The sequence below is a fragment of the Callorhinus ursinus genome, unplaced genomic scaffold (assembly GCF_003265705.2).
Source record: "Callorhinus ursinus isolate GAN/ISIS: 27379988/994484 unplaced genomic scaffold, GSC_fseal_2.0 scaffold54, whole genome shotgun sequence".
NCBI lineage: Eukaryota > Metazoa > Chordata > Mammalia > Carnivora > Otariidae > Callorhinus > Callorhinus ursinus.
In genome coordinates this window covers 8,953,904-8,968,888 of record NW_027397116.1, presented here as the reverse complement: position 1 = coordinate 8,968,888, position 14,985 = coordinate 8,953,904, and the positions used below count along the sequence as shown (strand labels likewise).

The 14,985-nt window shown below is 41.3% G+C and overlaps 1 protein-coding gene across 8 annotated transcripts in view; it reads right to left on the bottom strand.

Moving 5' to 3' along the window:
• Positions 1–14,985, bottom strand: part of ESRRG (estrogen related receptor gamma) — a 616,331-nt gene that overhangs the window by 424,458 nt on the left and 176,888 nt on the right. For all 8 annotated transcript variants that reach the window (XM_073884096.1, XM_073884099.1, XM_073884098.1 and 5 more), the window contains one exon: positions 9,691–9,782. The gene's annotated coding sequence lies outside the window, so the exon portion shown is untranslated. The remainder of the gene's footprint in view (positions 1–9,690; positions 9,783–14,985) is intronic.

Below are 14,985 nucleotides of genomic sequence, written 5' to 3'. Positions count from 1 at the left end.
TGAATGCTCAAGTCACACCTAAAGCAAGCCTGACTGTACTTAGTTTCAGAAAAAGCACGGCAGGCTCTGTCAACAATTGGGGGTGAAACTTTAAAATTTACCTACCTTCCTTCCTTCTCCTTCCTTCCCTCCTTCCCTCCCTTCCTTCCTTGCTTCCTTCCCTCCCTCACTCCCTCCCTCCTTCAAGAGATAGTTCCCAGGCAGTCACTAGTACAGTACAGTAATCAAAGATGGGACTGAATAGAATTTCCAGGGGGCGCCTGGATGGCTCAGTCGGTTAAGCATTCAACTCTTGGTTTCACCTCAGGTCATAATCTCAGGGTTGTGAGACCCAGCCCCACCTCAAGCTCCAGGCTTAAGTATCTCTCTTTCCCTCTCCCTCTGCCCCTCCCCACCCACTTGTTCACACACAGTCTCTCTCTCTAAAAAAAAAAAAAAAAGTAATTAGTAAAAAATACACTAAAAAAGTAAAAAAGAATTTCCAATCTAGAAAGCCACAGTCAAGAAGCAACTCTATGTCCCATATAAGTGAAGAAACAGACAAATGTTTGGGAACCTGTAATCCTTCCCAAGGAGGGGATGCTTTAGATAAATGGTTTTTGAGGGGAGATCTAGAATTTGAATAGGAGTTAGGCAAATAACAAAGAGTGTACAGAAGAACATTCCAGAGCATGAACTGCAGGTATGAATGAGAGAGAACAGCCCGGTGTGGGGAATGTAAAGCAGTTTGGCTTGGCTGGGGTGAAGGGAGAGCCGAGAGCAATGAGGCCTGCCCAGAGGTGACATTAAACTCCTCAGACTTTTTCCCTGAACGCCAGATGAGAATACTGAACCAGACCTCCCGGTCTCTTCCTGGTGTAGGATGCCATTCAACTATAAAGATGCTAAGTGTGATCCCTTTCCAAGCACAATTGTCTTGCCTGTTCGGCCACCATCCTCCCTGTGTCCTCACAGAAACTGTGCCTGATTCCCCCCACCCCAGAACACCCGTCACCCCCACGCACACCGTGTTGCTCTTACCTCACCCCAATTATTAGGCCCCTCATGGCTTCCCTGGATCTCTCCCCTGTCTGCGTCTGGGATTGACGTCCTCACCACTGTCCTCACTTCACAGACATTCTGCCAAGTTGATTATGTAATCTTTCTTGCTGACTCACATCCCCTCTGAAGAACCCTTCTCTGACTCACTTCTCCTTCCTCACAAATATCCTTCTTCTCCTGCCACTTTAATCCCTCTTCTTACCCTTTCTTTCTGATTCAGATATTCCCAGGTCTCTTCTGCATCTATATTGCTCTTTGGCCACCAAATGCTGAGGGACATGTGAATGTGGCCCATTTCCAATTCACTCTGTCTAACTTCATCTGGGCCCTCTGCCACAGGTATGAGGTGATCCACTTATTCATGCCCGGTGCTCTCCCAGGCTCACTTCCTTCGGAGGTTTATTTAGAATTACGCTCTCCTCAAGCTCCTGTCCCCTTATTTTAAGGAAATGACTTTAGATTCAGTTTATTTTGTGCACACTCTCATCCCTCGCCTTCTCTTGTCTTTGCTGCCCATGGGTCTGTTTCTACAAATGGACGTTGTCTTCCAGTCCTTTTTAGGGAGGATGGGACTTCTCTGTATTAAAGTGGAATATGGCCAAGAAGTAGAACATGGTTCTTGACCTTCTAGAAATTTCAACCTAGTTAGGAACATGATTCCTATATACTTTGTTGTTTTAGGATGAACACATAACTAGAATATATTCTTATATATCGCTATCTATGTCATGATAACATATATCACTGTATATCATTATAAAACACAATTATTACACTTTGTTGCCTTAGGATAAGTCTTAAATGGTGCCAGGGAATATTTCAATATCTAGGTTTCTTCTTACTGAAGAAGTCAGGGAAGGCTGCAGAAGGAGACAACGTGTAAGCTGGTCTTGAAGGATAAGCAGGATTCCAGTAGTCCTGACAAAGATTTGTGGAGGGGTCTCAGAGAGAAGGAACTGCAAGTGTGAAGCGTGCAGGTTAAACGCACAAGGTCCCATAGTGGTTCTGTGTTTTCTTAGTGAAGAGCAGAAGAATACGATGGTGTGTGAAAACTAGAAGTGTGCGATGAGAAAAGGTTGTGGAGAATTCACTGCCACGTTAGTCAGAAAGGACCTCATTATAGATAATGGGGATATTACTCTGGAGTGGCCTGCAGTGAGGCTTGAAAGTTGAAAGGCTGAAGGCCAAGTTCAGTTAGCAGGCACCTGTCACCGTCTGGCCCCAGACTAACCGGAGGAAGGCACAAGGGTATCAAAGATGGCATGCACATTCCTCCCAATCCTCAAGTACGGATTCCTGTCCCTCTCTGTCCCATCCCTCATCTTGTAGGTTGAGGGGTTTCTTACCCTTACTGACTTACGATTTAACTTCTTTACTCCCACACTGAGAGGTTTCATTTCCTTCAGCTTAGAGTTACTTTTTCTGACCATAAAGTCATACACACTCTTTGTGGAAATTTTAAAACTCAGAAAAATAGCCCTCCCCTGATATTAAAAATGCTTTCCCTTGACCCACCCCATGAAACCACATGGCCCTTCTTTCCCTGTCCTGTAAAACATACTGCATCCCAAAGTTTCCAAGTCTCCTTAATTTGCCATTTCCCTCAACTGGGAACCCTGCCTACCCCTGCTACCTCAGCCTTAAAGGTTCAGGTCAGATGTCAACCAGTCAGGAAGCCCAGCTGTCACCCCTCTTTCCCCCCACCCCACTGATCCAAGTGCCCTCTTTGGGGTTCTCATGGATCTGGGGGTACCTCTCAGTGAGAGCTCTAGCCAAATGGAATGGAAATACCCACTCTGCAGTCATCTCCGCCACTAGTCTATGAGCTGTGCGGAATCAAGTATTACGTGGAAAAAACATGTAAAAGATTTAGAATAAAATTAATATTGCTTTTCCTTCTTTTGAGGGAGAAGGATCAAACTAAGCAAGACAGAAAAATGTGAAGCCACAGAAAATAGAACAAAAAAATATTTAAGCACTTCTCCTTGATGATCATCAAAAAGCAAAATGAAAACGTAAAATTAAAATGGGGAAAGATTTTTGTAACATTGAAAAGGGCTTAATGCTCTTAGTGTGCAAGAAGTTTCAAAAAATAAGGAAAATGATGACTATTTCAACAGAAAAAAGCTGGTAAGAGAATTAAAAAAATGCAAATTCAGTAAAAAAGATACAAACAACCAATACAAATTAAGATGTTCGGCTTCATTAATAATTTTTAAAATGCAAATTAAAATAACTATAATATAGCACTATCCAATAATAAATTGGCCAAAAATTTGAGTCTGATATAACTATGGCTAACTAGGAAATGGGTGTTCATAGACGGTTGGTGGAAGTGCTATTTGATATAATTTTTAAACAACCCACTGACAGTTTATTGCAAAATTACTCTGGCTCAGCAATCCTACGCTAGATATCTCTCCTACGTAAATAAGAACACAAGAATTAAAGAAGTACATAGCATTATTGAAATAGCGCCAAAAAGGGCTAAATGCCCATCAATAAGAAAATAGGCAAATATGGTATGTTCATTTAAGAGGATACTAAATATTTACTCACCTGAAAAGATGTATATATGTTTAACAAGTAAATTGCAGGCTTATATGTGGCATGTTTTATTGTTTGAGTTGGAAACAAAACTAGTTAGAGAGATATCTCTATAACCATTGGAATATGTAGAAAAAGCTATTAATACACTGTGAATAGTGCCTACTTCTGGGTGTGTGTTGCAAAGGAAGATTTTGCTTCATCCACCAATTTTCTCTGTTTTCCCCCCAACAAAATTTTTTTTTTTAACTTTGCCATATGTATCTTTATCTTTAGCACTTTGCATTCCTCACAGTAAATGCTCAGCAAATGTTGGTCAAAGAGAAATAGTTTCCAGATGATCATGAATTCTTAGAAATCTATCAATTTCATCCATTTGTAAACCTAGCGTGGCCATACATCACTGTTGACTTGTTATGTTTGTTTCCTGGCCAAATTATTAATAGCACCCCCTTCACTCCCAAAGTGATCAATTGGGATGAGAAATTACATGGTTACCATTAAAAATCTCACAGAAGCCGTTGGTGTGGTTGATTAGCAACTCCTTCCCCAAACTCTTCCTACCTCATCTCACGACACTGTTACATCATGCCCTCCCATATTTCTCTTCCCTTTCCAATGGCTCATCCTCTCCGTCATGGGTTCTTTTTCTTGTTTTTCTCCCTAACGCTTACTTTTTCCCAAAAGCTCTTCTTTCTCTGCTTAATCCATGTGATGATGAATATTTTCTCACATCCACGCACAGGGGTTTTCTCTATTTTGGGCTTGGACTCCTTCTCTAAGCTGATTTGCCAGGGGAGACTCATCACTTAGATTCTCCACACCCCAAATTTTAATTGTCTACAATGGAAGGAGTGTCCTTCTCTCTCCTAAATGATCCTGCTATCAGTTCAGTTTCTCAGAAATGCTCCTGGTGGTGGGTCCTCACAGGATGTCATGTCTGCGTAGAACAGCAACAGAGCAGATTGAGCTCCTCGGTGGAACCGCCTGCATTTGAATCATACTCCTTTGCTTGGCTGGACTTCTGCACTTCTCTGTACCCAGTCTCCCCATTTAAAAATGGGATAATAGTTGGGGCACTTAGGTGGCTCAGTCGTTAAGCATCTGCCTTCGGCTCAGGTCATGATCCCAGGGTCCTGGGATCAAGCCCCGCATTGGACTCCCTACTAAGTGAAGAGCCTGCTTCTCCCCCTCCCCCTGCTCGTGCTCTCTCCTCTCTCTCTCTCTCTCACTTGCTCATTCTCTCTCTCAAATAAACAAAATTTAAAAATAAATAAATAAAATAAAATGGGATAACAGCAACTACTTGATGGGGCTACTTTCAGGATTAAATGATTTATTATATTTGAAGCACTTAAAAAGTGTAGGGCACATACCAAGAACTATAGAAGTGTAAGCTATTATTCTCTTTCAAGTTTTCTACCGTGAACACGTATTAGAATAATAATAAAATGTGTTAAAAATAGCCAATGGCTCCCAGTGATTTCGAAATCACTGGGAACCATGTGCCTAACATAATGCCCTGCTCTTCAATAAGAGAGAACCGTGGTCCTGGTGTAACCCTGCCCTCTGGCTTCTGTCCTCTCATGCCTTCCAGATCTTTAGCCCTGCTCCCACCCCTACTCCTTATGTTTGTCTGGTTTGTCTTTAATAATCGGCTCTCAGGGGCGCCTGGGTGGCTCAGTTGGTTAAGCGCCTGCCTTCGGCTCAGATCATGATCCTGGAGTCCCAGGATCGAGTCCCGCGTCGGGCTCCCTGCTCGGCGGGGAGTCTGCTTCTCCCTCTGACCCTCAGCCCTCTCATGCTCTCTCTCTGTCATTCTCGCTCTCTCAAAAATAAATAAAATTTAAAAAAAATTAATAATCAGCTCTCAAATGAAAAAAAGTCCCAATTTTTAGCACTTGCCAATTTCTGTGGAGTAAATACTCTTACCATGGCTGAGGTCAAGCTACCCACATGGCATCACAGTACATGCCGTGGGGAGGAGATGGGCAGCACATGAGAACAGCACAGATTTTTACCATCTAGATATGATAGACGTGCCTCAGGAGCATAGGTGATTGATTGCAATGCATGAGGGGAAATAATTAGGAAGTGATAAGTTTTCAGTATTCATCACTTTTGTTTTTAATAGGATGGATTTATTGGAAGTTTATGTAATTTAATTTTTAATCATATGTCATAAAAGCTGGCTCATTGAATTTCTAGAAATTTAACAACTGGCCCTCGGGATATAAGCAAGCTCCAGCACACCAAGCCCCCACCTCAAACTTCCTTCCTCCCTTCCACTCCAGCTTTTCATCCCTCCTGAACAGGCCCTCCTCATTGCCCTCCACTGACCCCTGGCCCACCTACTTTACAATGCAGGATTATAGCCCCCTACTTGCCTTCCCTTACCCGATGATATCAGCATTTTTTGAGGAATAGGGTACACTTAGCACCTAAGTATGCATATTTCTTATCCTTTTCACTGATTATTTGTGTATCATCCTTTCTCCCATCTCTAAGTTAGATCATATTTGTTTCAGACCAGTGGTCACCCCCTGAGGAAAAGCAGAGGGACTCCATATTTGAGAATCATTTGAGAACCTGGGGGCTTCTCAAGCTTCACCTTCTGCTGCCTAATTGAGGCTGATACTTCATCTCCCATGCCTACCTCACTTGGGTTTAGAAAGCCACTGTTTTGTATGTTACAAATCTTAGCACAATGAATGTCTAGCACATAGTAAGCACTCTGTAATTACTTGTCTATTGAAGCGATCTGACATTTTAGTAGAAAAGTTAAAATTCTATTAACTAACTTAGTGACTGGCTAAAAAGGTGGATTCCTTGTCAAGGTAGGTTTTTGGCTTCTTATATTGACGCCAAAGAAACAACAATACAGTCTTAAGGTATAATAGTGAGAAAACAGGTTAAAAAGTTAGGGTATTCTTTTTGATAAAGGCAATTAAATAAATGTCTGTGACCAGGGGGCGAATGCACAAGCACATTACCACTTAGGGGATCAAGTCATCGATGCCTTTATTAATGTGAAAATGACTGTTTAGAAATTCCTGCTGTCCCCTTCTCGGACACCTTGGAGACATGTAGACACATACACACATAAGTATAAATATATATGGCTTGATCATATACTCACTGCAAAGCATTTTTAAACCCCAAATGGGATGGGTAGGAGCTAATTGCATTAGGGATAATATTTAGTGAGCAAATTGTTCTTCTCCTGCTTACTTTGAAATAACATCATAATTGTCTCTCACAGACCTTGACAAAAAAAAAAAAAGAGAGAGAGAGAGAGAGAGAAGGCTAATGGACTTCATGTTCCCATGGAAATTTTGGATGACATTAAAGCAGTCAAAGATAAGCACCAGCGGTAAGGCATAAAACCTATATTTCAGGACCAGAATTGCAACATCACATCCTTTCTGAAATTAGAGTAGGGATTTCAGATTATCATTTGTTCAAATCATTTGCATTCCCTGGGCACATATCCAGTGGCAGAGAAGTTTCCCAAGAGGCATTCTCAAGCCTCGCTGAGGCAACCACCCTGAAGAGAAGACACACTTGCAAACTCAAGGGCTGTGCGAGCGGGTCTTCCTCTTTTAATTGGTATTTATATTTGCCCCAAGAAAGAAGACTAATTTTCAGGCAGTCTGTTTAGTGAGGAAAAAACTCAAAATTTTTGGCCTCACTTAGCCGGCAGTAAGCTGATATTCCTCAGTCATAAATAAAGAGCATTGACAAAGACATTAAAGATGGAAACAATAAAATTGTCAGGAAGGGCAGGAAAAAAATTGCCATGATACTGTCTCAGTTTGCAAAAAGGGTATTAAAATCCCAACAATACAAAAATAGACTCGAACAATGACTTTTTTTTTTTAAGGGAGGGGGAAAATTGCTCCCGACTTCCGAAGATGAGTGTCTTAAAGGTTTCATTGATTAGTTGTTAAGTTTGCTGGTGAATGATTAGTCGATTAGTCAGAAAGGTTTGAATTAGTTACTAGGACTCTGCCTCCCATGAATAAAATGCGGGGAGTGTTCTCTCTCCCACCCTCTGTGACAGATGATATCTGTTTTCTCCTGTGAGTTTGAATTTAAGAGCCACTGAAGCTCAGCAACAGTATATTCTGGCTCAAATGAGCTGAAAATTGCATTCAATTTGAATTTCAAAAATGGAGGGGGAGAAGGGGGGGAAAAAAAACCCTCAGCACTCATCAAGTCTCCACACTTTTCAACTACTTCCTGAGGCTTAGTTGCATTCCGCCAGGCTGAGGACCTGAAACCAGGATGTGCTACAGGGGGAAAGAGCATCGCTGGATTCCTGCCCAGTCTGAGTTTAAAAATAAACTTTTAATAGTCAGGATCAAAGCAAACCTCACTTTTACGCACATGCATAATGCAGAATGCGACCCACCAAAAAAATAGATTTATCTTCTCCAAACTCAAATTGGCCTTTTTTTTTTTTCCTTATGTACTTTGGAGGTGATAAAGGTGAAGGTGTTTTTCCTGGGAAACTCTAGAAAGGTAAATTCTTTTCTAAATTAAAATTAATTCCTACTCAGCTCACTTAAGACCCTCATTCCTTGTCACTTGGTTTTTCTCCCTTCACCTGCCTCACATTACGAAGCAGATGTGTTCTTGAAAAGTTGAGTGAGTGGACATTGATTTTTCAAATCAAATCATATTTTGAATGCTCTGAGTTGGTTATTTAAAGGAATCTTATGATAAATTATTTTATAAAGCCAAGGTATTTTTAGAGTGCAAATAACTGTCCCTTCATGCAAAGGCACCGTAAGCATGAGTTTGAAACCCATTCCGGTTCCTTAAAGCAGGGCATACCTGCAGTTCATCAGAAGCACAGATTTAAGTATCACCACTAATTAAAACAAAACTGATGTCACACAAAACAACAGATGATATCCCGGAATCACACAACTGAATGATTTTTGGCCAGAACTCCATTTTATGATAGTTTGAGCTGAAGGAGCAGGGAGAACACCAAACTCATTTCAATCCACTTCACACATGGAAACATATTCTCCCATTGCCTAAATTATTCTCAATTTGCAAATTAAGCAACGTGGGTGCCATGAAAAAGGTAATTTGACTTCTAAAGTGCCATTTTCCACATTGAAGCAAAAATCTGCCGAATGCTGTTCAGAAAAATCTGACTTGCTGCAGAGGGTTCAGTCCCGAGCAGGATGGAGAGACATCATGGGCAGCGAGGGCGCACTGATTTCCTGCACACCTACCGGCCTCTGCAGCCGGTACGGGGGCGGGGGGGGGGGGGACAAATAAATCACCGATATTACCTCGGAAGAGCTGACCATTTAGGGCAGGGGTGTGTCACCTTTCCCAAGTTGTGGACCCATTTGAAAGTCAGATGGAAGCGGGGACTCTTTGCACTGAAAGAACCCCTCCACATTCTGATCCTGTGGGACCGTCATTATAATGGGGCTCGTAAATGCAAGAGACAGACCTGGATCTAGTTGACCAACTGAGTAACTGATGGTAGCCAAGAACAGGAGGATGATTTTCCTTCAAACATGAAGTGAAAAAGACTTGACGTCTAGGTATACTGGGAAAGTACTAGGTATTCAATTGGTAATAGGCGGCATACCACGTACTTTTAGTAAGTTCACGGAAGACTGAATTAGGAAGAGAAGGCTTCCTATCCTAAGCACCGGCCATGACATAAAGAAAAATACTGTATTTTGCTTCTGGTGCATCCCCAAAGACCAGAATTAAGAAACAGTCTGACCCCGATAGCCAGGCTTCAAAAAAATAATAAAAACAGGTTCCTTTCAAAAGGAACCCCATGATCACCGCAACACACACTCAGTGAAGTCTAATTTGTCAGAATATCTCATAAAATAAAACACTCTAAAAGCATGAAAAATGACATTTTTGCATTTTAAAAGACAGAATGAGAGAAATATGGGAGCCTCTTCATTGCGTTGCTAATGAGATACATGCTAGCACCACAGTGAATCAAAGCTATCAAGAGGCCACTTAACCCTATAACGGGCACTACCTGGCATTATGTTATATAGGTTTCGAAATGAACATTAATATCTCCTACTCTTGTAGGGGACAGCTTACCTTTCAAACTGCAACAATGTTAGCGTAGGATTTTTTCCTTACATCTTCATAATTTAATATTGTTTCATTGATGAGCCAGTAAATTGTCAGCTCTATTCATTTATGTGACGTGAGCAAGGATCCAACCCAGAAAAGGAAAAAAAAAAGTGAGGTCAATTTCCTTGGCCGCTGTATTTAATAAAATCTCCCAGGCAATAGAGTTAAGCACACATTAATAGCTATGGCTTCGCATGCCCTGCCTTTAGCAAGTCTTTGATTTTCCTATATATATACTCAGAGCTGTCTTAACACTCCCAACTAAGGTACAGTCCTCATTTCTTATTTTAAGTTTTCTTCTATCTCAGCTTTATCAGATTTACTAATCTTCGGCTCCACTCTTATTTATAGTGTATGCTCTGGTTAAGGTTTCAAAGCAGTTTCCGTGATAACTCCCATTTATAACTTTCAGAAAAAAATTCTATCACAGGGACCAAAGTTGTCTACTTATTTCACATCAGACTCAAAATATATTAATTTCTCCAAATATGAGGGTTTGGTCTCTCATTTCTCCGACCATCAGAAAAGATAAAAGAGAACAGGTAGAGAAGCACAAGTTTCCTGACTGGAGAAACGTGAAGCTTCTGTTTTAAATAACTCCACAGAGGGTTTTAGCCAAGCATGCCCTTCAAAACACACTTCTGTTCGAGGTAGAATGTTCATCAGGAGAAATTCTTAGGTGGAGCCTCATGAAACTACCAACGTTCTACCAATCTTGACGGACAAACATGGCAATTCCACGTGATTTAAATGAACATCTCTCCCAACTTTACCCTCCACTAAAAGACAACTCTTCAGAGCAACAACATGACCCCTGGAATATCCAGGTGAATTTGATGTGGGCTTGCAGCCCAGGGAAGGGGGAAGGAGAAGAAAAGAAGTTTGTGAGCAAAGGACAACTGTAACGATTTCTTCAGTATACACTCCAGTGCAGAAACTCATTCATCAGGTGGCACCCACGCCACTTTTTGTCATGCCCCTTGAGGCATGAATGTGGAAGCTGTAGCCTTTGGGGAGTGAACACGTCAAAGAAATGCCCGAATTGTGATGAGGAGAGTCTCAGAGAGGCCCTAAATCACATGCACTGAAGACACCCTTCACACCCACAGCTTTTGCCCTTTACTTTGAAGAAAGAGGTTAAAAGTAAAATGCTTGACAATTAAGCAAGTTGAGGTTTTAATTCCAACTGTGCCTCAATACCCTCAGACTACAAAAAAGCAACAGGAATCAAACTTTGATCATTTGCTCTCAGGTTGAAGAGGAAGGACTTGATTACTGAAAGACAAAGGGATATTTTGTAAATAAATTCTTGCAGACAGTGAGAGCTCAAGACCTACTAAGCCCAGAGACCAAGAAGGTTTCCAGTGGAGACTGGAGGATGGCAGAGTCTAGAATCAGGAAAGAAACATGCTCTGCAAATAAAAATAGGAGGATGTTTCCAGGACACTCAAAAAGCGAGAAAGAAGGCAAGATGACTCGAATGTGGGAATTCAACCCTATTTATTTCCTGGGACTGTGAACACAGGAGGCCTGTTAAAAAGCTATAATTTGTGTAAGTCTAAGGAAACATGAGGAGAGAACCCACCCAATGGACACTACAGGGTAAGAAGTCTGAGGGGAACTAATTTAGGTCGTTACCTTTTTTTTTTTTTTTTTAAGAAAGCTTACGACTCAAGAAGTACAAACATATCTTGGAGATACTGCCGGTGGGTTCCAGACCACGACAATGAGCAAGAATTGCAAGGGAGCGAGTCAAAGGAATTTTTCAGTTTCTCCGTGCACTTAAAAGTTATGTTTACACTATATGTCATCTATTAAGTGGATAATAGCATCATGTCTAAAAAACAATGTACATACCCTTTTATAAAAATACCTTATTGCTAAAAAATGCTAACCATCATCTGAGTTTTTAGCAGGTCATAATTTCTTTGTGGTAGAGAGTCTTGCCTCAGTGTTGATGGCTGCTGACTGGTCAGGGTGGTGGTGGCTGAAAGCTGGGGTGGCTGAGACAACCGCTTAAAATAAGCCAATGGAGTCTGCCAAATCAACTGACTCTTCCTTTCACGAATGATCTCTCTGTGGCATGTGATGCTGCTTGATAGCGTTTTACCCACAGTAGAACTTCTTTCAAAATTAGAGTCAATCCTCCCACAACCTGCCTCTGCTTTATCAACTAAGCTTATGTAATATTGTAAATCCTTTGTTTTCATTTCTGATCTTCACAGTTTCTTTAGCATCTTCACCAGGAGTAGATTCCATGTCAAGAAACCACCTTCTTTGCTCAGACACAAGAAGCAACTCCTCATCTGTGAAAGTTTTATCATGAGGTTACACAATTCAGTCCCATTTTCAGGCTCCACTTCTAATTCTGGTTCTCTTGCTACTTCTACCAGATCTGCAGGTATTTCTTCCACTGAAGACTTGAACTTCTCAAAGTCATCCATGAGAGCTGGAATCAACTTCCTCCAAACACTTGTTAATAGTGGTATTTTGACCTTTTCCCATGAATTACAAATGTTCTTAACGGCATCTAGAATGGTGAATCCTTTCCAAAGGTTTCAATTTATTTTGCCAGACCCATCAGAGGAATCATTATTTATGACAGCTGTAGCCTTATAAAATGTATTTCTTTTCTTTCTTTTTTTAAGAGGGAGACAGAGCCTGAGTGGGAGGGAGGGGGCACCAGTAGGGGCAGAGGGAGAGGGAGAGAGAGAATCCTAAGCAGGCTCCATACTCAGTGTGGAGTCCAACACAGGGCTCAATCTCATGACCCTGAGATCATGACCTAGCCAAAATCAAGATTCATGACCTGAGCCAAAATCAAAAGTCAGAGGCTTAACTGACTGAGCCACCCAGACACCCCATAAAATGTATTTGTTAAATAATAAGAGTTGAAAGTCAAAATTACTCCTTGACCCATGAGCTGCAGAATGGATGTTGTGTTAGTAGGCATGAAAACAACATTAATCTTGTCCATCTCCAGCAGAGCTCTTGGGTGACCAGGTGCATAGTCAATAAGCAGTCATACTGTGAAGGAAATCTTTTTTCCTGAGCAGTAGGTCACAACAGTGTGCTTAAAATATTCAGTAAACCATGTTGTAAAAAGATGTGCTGTCATCCGGGCTTTACTGTTCCATTTATAGAACACAGGCAGAGTAGACTAGGTATATTTCTTAAGAGCCCTAGGATTTTCAGAATGGTAAATGAGCATCGGCTTCAACTTCAAGTCACCAGCTGCATGAGCCCTAGCAAGAGGGCCAGCATGTCCTTTGAACCTATGAAACCAGGCATTGGCTTCTCCTCTCTAGCTATGAAAGTCCTAGATGGCATCTTCTTCTAACAGAAAGCTTTTAACTACCTCAAAAATCTGCTGTTTAGTGTAGTCACCTTCACAAATTATCATAGATCTTTTGGATCACTTGCTTCAGTTTCTACATCAGCACTTGCTGCTTCACTTTGTCCTTTGATGTTCTAAAGGCAGCTCCTTTCCTTAAACCTCATGAACCAACCTCTGCTAGCTTCATACTTTTCTTTGCAGCCTCCTTACCTCTCTCAGCCTTCATAGGATTGAAGAGTTAGGGCCTTGCCCTGGAGTAGGCTTTGGCTTAAGAGAATTATGTGTCTGGTTTGATCTTCTATTCAGACTTCTAAAACTTTCTCCATATCAACAATAGGTGTCTCACTTTCTTATCATTCCTGTGTTCACTGGGAGTAGTACCTTTAATTTCCTTCAGGAACATTTCCTTTGCATTACCATTTAGCTAACTGTTTGGAGCAAGAGGCTTAGCTTCTGGCCTGTCTCAGTTTTTGACACGCTTTCCTCCCTACGCTTAATCATTTGTAGCTTTTTGAAGTAAAGGGAGAGACATGCGACTCTTCCTTTTACTTGAACACTCAGAGGCCACTGTAGGCTTATTAATTGGCCTCATATTGTTGTGTCTCAGGGAATGGGGAGGCCAGAGGGGAGAGAGAGAAGGGCAAAGGCCAGTTGGTGGAGCAGTCAGAACACAAACAACATTTATCCATCAAGGTCATTGTCTTCAATGAATGCAGTTCGTGCCCCCCCAAAAACAATTACAAGCGTAACATCAAAGATCACTGATCACCAATCACCATAACAAATATAACAAAAAAGTTTGATATATTGTGAGAATTAGCTAAATGTGACATAGAGTAAACGGTGTTGGGAAAAAAATGACACCAATAGACTTGCTTGATGCAGGGTGGCCAGAAAACTTCAATCTGTAAAAAACACAGTATCTGAAAGTGCAAGAAAGCAAAGTGCAATAAAATGAGGTGTATCTTACGAAAGAAGGATTCAAAGGATCAAAAATCCTCCGGGTGCTGATTTCATGAGACAAGATGTTGCCGTCCATGTGATGTTGCCAATGGTCATGATCGTTGCGGCTGTGATTTCAAGTTAACATTTAAAATAACAACTTGTCAAAGCCCATCACTGAAATTAATGAAAATTCAAAATAATGTTCACATTATGATAACAGTTTTTGGAACGAGTTCTCCTTTTGATCCCACACACAGAGCTCATGTCTGAGCAGAGGCATCCCACTCAGGATCATGTTATTTGGGATCTCCCATACATAAAGGAGGCAGCCCACACCAGCCATCGGCAACATCCGGCTCTCAGAGTCTTGGGGAGGAAGAATTACTACATTATTAAACTCCCTTTCAGTCATGTGCAAGGCGTTCAGGGGTTGCTGCAAGGAGAGAAAAGATGGATGCGTAGTGCTTCCTAAAAAAAAATTGGAGTCTTCTGGGACCAAAGATACATAAACTAGTTGTCCCATGGGCAACTGGGATCCTGTTATTTGGGAATTCTTGGGAGGTGGGGGGGAGGATGAATTAGAATCTAGCTCTTTGACTACTCTTCCCCAACTCCAGTGTCTGCATATTTTTACTACATACATCTTAGACTCCATTTCATGTTCTGTCCCATTCAGGGGTCCTGGGTGAGGGAAGACAGATGGGCACTAAAAGGGTATGGGAATTTATTCCCATTACCTCTTACTACAAAATGCAATATACATTTCCCCAGATTAACCCCATTTTAAATGGTGACAACCGACCCAGGTGGAAGATTTCTTATTCAATACTGCAGGTAATTTACTGAAGAATAGAAAACAAAACTGTTGCCAACTTCTAGAAGTTCAGTTACAGTATGAGTGAGCAGGATTTTTGTGTGTAATCTAGAAATTCACTACTCCTTATGTAATTTTTCTGTCTGGAAATATTCTGAATTAC